The 4,891-nt window shown below is 41.4% G+C and overlaps 2 non-coding genes across 2 annotated transcripts; both read right to left on the minus strand.

Annotated features, from left to right (window-relative positions):
* Window positions 1-398: 398 nt before the first annotated feature.
* trnar-ucg (transfer RNA arginine (anticodon UCG)) lies at window positions 399-471 on the minus strand. The gene has a single exon. It is a non-coding gene; the product is annotated as a tRNA-Arg (tRNA).
* A 4,151-nt stretch (window positions 472-4,622) lies between these two features.
* Window positions 4,623-4,695, minus strand: trnar-ucg (transfer RNA arginine (anticodon UCG)). The gene has a single exon. It is a non-coding gene; the product is annotated as a tRNA-Arg (tRNA).
* Between the last annotated feature and the right edge of the window lie 196 nt (window positions 4,696-4,891).

Here is a 4,891-nt window from a genome sequence, read left to right on the forward strand (position 1 = left end):
GCCAACTTAAATGTAAACTCTTAAAAACAACCAAGGTGGGACTTGAACACTCAATCCCCAGTTCCGAAGCCTGAAGCCACAGCACCTTTTTCCCTGGTCAGCCTAACCGGCAAGATAAACGTTCAGGGCTTTCAGAACCTATGCAATGCTCTGTGCTGTTTCTATGGTATGCTGTGCTCTATGCTATTTCTAACTCTATGCTAGTTCTCATGTTTTGTTGTCGTTGCTATAGTGCCACTTTAAACTTATCATCCCAGCATTTCTTGCGCAGAGGCTGATGCCATAACCCATTAGGCCACTCTGACTTTTCTATGCTTGTTCTCATGACTATAGTTTCACTTTGAACTTTTCATACTTGAAAATCTTGTGCAGCCAACTTAAACATATGCTCTCAACGACGACCCAGGTGGTACTCGAACCCACAATCCCCAGCTCCGAAGGCTGATGCCTTATCCATTAGGCCACTGGGACTTTTCTATGCTTATTCTCATGGCTATAGTTTCACTTTGAACTTATCATCTTGGAATTCATTGCAGAGCCAATTTAAATTAAACCCCTCAAAGATGACCCAGGTGGGACTTGAATTAGGCCACTGGTCCCTTTCTTTGGTCAACCCAGAGGCATTCACAGACAGTCTGGCTCACAATAAACTAAAAAAATACCTCAGAAGATTGCCAGTTCAATGCTTATTCTCATGGCTATAGTTTCACTTTGAACTTATCATCTTGGAATTCATTGCAGAGCCAATTTAAATTAAACCCCTCAAAGATGACCCAGGTGGGACTTGAATTAGGCCACTGGTCCCTTTCTTTGGTCAACCCAGAGGCATTCACAGACAGTCTGGCTCACAATAAACTAAAAAAATACCTCAGAAGATTGCCAGTTCAATGCTTATTCTCATGGCTATAGTTTCACTTTGAACTTATCATCTTGGAATTCATTGCAGAGCCAATTTAAATTAAACCCCTCAAAGATGACCCAGGTGGGACTTGAATTAGGCCACTGGTCCCTTTCTTTGGTCAACCCAGAGGCATTCACAGACAGTCTGGCTCACAATAAACTAAAAAAATACCTCAGAAGATTGCCAGTTCAATGCTTATTCTCATGGCTATAGTTTCACTTTGAACTTATCATCTTGGAATTCATTGCAGAGCCAATTTAAATTAAACCCCTCAAAGATGACCCAGGTGGGACTTGAATTAGGCCACTGGTCCCTTTCTTTGGTCAACCCAGAGGCATTCACAGACAGTCTGGCTCACAATAAACTAAAAAAATACCTCAGAAGATTGCCAGTTCAATGCTTATTCTCATGGCTATAGTTTCACTTTGAACTTATCATCTTGGAATTCATTGCAGAGCCAATTTAAATTAAACCCCTCAAAGATGACCCAGGTGGGACTTGAATTAGGCCACTGGTCCCTTTCTTTGGTCAACCCAGAGGCATTCACAGACAGTCTGGCTCACAATAAACTAAAAAAATACCTCAGAAGATTGCCAGTTCAATGCTTATTCTCATGGCTATAGTTTCACTTTGAACTTATCATCTTGGAATTCATTGCAGAGCCAATTTAAATTAAACCCCTCAAAGATGACCCAGGTGGGACTTGAATTAGGCCACTGGTCCCTTTCTTTGGTCAACCCAGAGGCATTCACAGACAGTCTGGCTCACAATAAACTAAAAAAATACCTCAGAAGATTGCCAGTTCAATGCTTATTCTCATGGCTATAGTTTCACTTTGAACTTATCATCTTGGAATTCATTGCAGAGCCAATTTAAATTAAACCCCTCAAAGATGACCCAGGTGGGACTTGAATTAGGCCACTGGTCCCTTTCTTTGGTCAACCCAGAGGCATTCACAGACAGTCTGGCTCACAATAAACTAAAAAAATACCTCAGAAGATTGCCAGTTCAATGCTTATTCTCATGGCTATAGTTTCACTTTGAACTTATCATCTTGGAATTCATTGCAGAGCCAATTTAAATTAAACCCCTCAAAGATGACCCAGGTGGGACTTGAATTAGGCCACTGGTCCCTTTCTTTGGTCAACCCAGAGGCATTCACAGACAGTCTGGCTCACAATAAACTAAAAAAATACCTCAGAAGATTGCCAGTTCAATGCTTATTCTCATGGCTATAGTTTCACTTTGAACTTATCATCTTGGAATTCATTGCAGAGCCAATTTAAATTAAACCCCTCAAAGATGACCCAGGTGGGACTTGAATTAGGCCACTGGTCCCTTTCTTTGGTCAACCCAGAGGCATTCACAGACAGTCTGGCTCACAATAAACTAAAAAAATACCTCAGAAGATTGCCAGTTCAATGCTTATTCTCATGGCTATAGTTTCACTTTGAACTTATCATCTTGGAATTCATTGCAGAGCCAATTTAAATTAAACCCCTCAAAGATGACCCAGGTGGGACTTGAATTAGGCCACTGGTCCCTTTCTTTGGTCAACCCAGAGGCATTCACAGACAGTCTGGCTCACAATAAACTAAAAAAATACCTCAGAAGATTGCCAGTTCAATGCTTATTCTCATGGCTATAGTTTCACTTTGAACTTATCATCTTGGAATTCATTGCAGAGCCAATTTAAATTAAACCCCTCAAAGATGACCCAGGTGGGACTTGAATTAGGCCACTGGTCCCTTTCTTTGGTCAACCCAGAGGCATTCACAGACAGTCTGGCTCACAATAAACTAAAAAAATACCTCAGAAGATTGCCAGTTCAATGCTTATTCTCATGGCTATAGTTTCACTTTGAACTTATCATCTTGGAATTCATTGCAGAGCCAATTTAAATTAAACCCCTCAAAGATGACCCAGGTGGGACTTGAATTAGGCCACTGGTCCCTTTCTTTGGTCAACCCAGAGGCATTCACAGACAGTCTGGCTCACAATAAACTAAAAAAATACCTCAGAAGATTGCCAGTTCAATGCTTATTCTCATGGCTATAGTTTCACTTTGAACTTATCATCTTGGAATTCATTGCAGAGCCAATTTAAATTAAACCCCTCAAAGATGACCCAGGTGGGACTTGAATTAGGCCACTGGTCCCTTTCTTTGGTCAACCCAGAGGCATTCACAGACAGTCTGGCTCACAATAAACTAAAAAAATACCTCAGAAGATTGCCAGTTCAATGCTTATTCTCATGGCTATAGTTTCACTTTGAACTTATCATCTTGGAATTCATTGCAGAGCCAATTTAAATTAAACCCCTCAAAGATGACCCAGGTGGGACTTGAATTAGGCCACTGGTCCCTTTCTTTGGTCAACCCAGAGGCATTCACAGACAGTCTGGCTCACAATAAACTAAAAAAATACCTCAGAAGATTGCCAGTTCAATGCTTATTCTCATGGCTATAGTTTCACTTTGAACTTATCATCCTGGAATCTGGCCCCTTTCTTTGGTCAACCCAGAGGCATTCACAGACAGTCTGGCTCACAATAAACTAAAAAAATACCTCAGAAGATTGCCAGTTCTATGCTTATTCTCATGGCTGTAATGTCACTTTGAACTTATCATCTTGGAATTTATTGCAGAGCCAATTTAAATTAAACCCCTCAAAGATGACCCAGGTGGGACTTGAATTAGGCCACTGGTCCCTTTCTTTGGTCAAAATTCTCATGTTTCGTTGTCATGGCAATAGTGATAAACTGATAGAGCTTTCAGAAAATAGCTCATGATGCCACTGGATGCCACTGGGCCTCTTCTCTGGTTGACCCATTCACAGACAGACTTATGCAAGCTAAACTGAAAGAGCATTCAGAAAACTGCCAGTTCTATGCTAATTCTCATGGCAATAGTTTCACTTTGAAGTTATCATCCTGGAAATTCTTTCATAGCCAACTTAAATGTAAACTCTTAAAAACAAGGGAACACTCAATCCCCAGTTCCGAATAATGATGCCACAGCACCCTTTTCCCTCGTCAACCTAACCTGCAAAATAAACTTTCAGGGCTTTCAGAACCTATGCTATGCTCTATGCTGTTTCATGCTCTATGCTATTTCTCATGTTTTGTTGTCGTGGCTATAGTGCCACTTTAAACTTATCATCCCAGCATTTCTTGCGCAGCCAACTTAAAGTTAAACACAACAAAAGCAACCCAGGTGGGACTTGAACACAGATAAACTAAAAACCCATTAGGCCACTGGGACTTTTCTATGCTTATTCTCATGGCTATAGTTTCACTTTGAACTTTTCATACTTGAACATCTTGTGCAGCCAACTTAAACATAAGCTCTCAATGATGACCCAGTTGGGACTCAAACCTACAATCCCCAGCTCTGAAGGCTGGTGCCTTATCCATTAGGCCACTCGGCCTTTTTGGTTTGCTCACCCTCAGGCAAACAAAACAAAAACAACCCAAGTGGGACTTGAAGACAGAGACTAATGCCATAACCCATTAGACCACTGGGACTTTTACTGGTTTAGCCAGAGGTATTCACACACAGGCTGGCTCACACTAAACTAAAAAAACTTGAACACAGAGGCTGATGCCATAACCCATTAGGCCACTGGGACTTTTCTATGCTTATTCTCATGGCTATAGTTTCACTTTGAAATTTTCATACTTGAACATCTTGTGCAGCCAACTTAAACATAAGCTCTCAACAATGACCCAGGTGGGACTCGAACCCACAATCCCCAGCTCCGAAGGTTGGTGCCTTATCCATTAGGCCACTGGGCCTTTTTTGTTTGTCCACCCTCAGGCAAACAAAACAAAAACAACCCCAGTGGGACTTGAACACAGAGACTAATGCCATAACCCATTAGGCCACTGGGACTTTTACTGGTTGAGCCAGAGGTATTCACAGACAGGTTGGCTCACACTAAACTAAAAAAATACCTCAGAAGATTGCCAGTTCTATGCTTATTCTCATGGC

The sequence above is a fragment of the Sinocyclocheilus rhinocerous genome, unplaced genomic scaffold (genome assembly GCF_001515625.1).
Source record: "Sinocyclocheilus rhinocerous isolate Xijiao unplaced genomic scaffold, SAMN03320098_v1.1 scaffold8831, whole genome shotgun sequence".
Lineage (NCBI taxonomy): Eukaryota > Metazoa > Chordata > Actinopteri > Cypriniformes > Cyprinidae > Sinocyclocheilus > Sinocyclocheilus rhinocerous.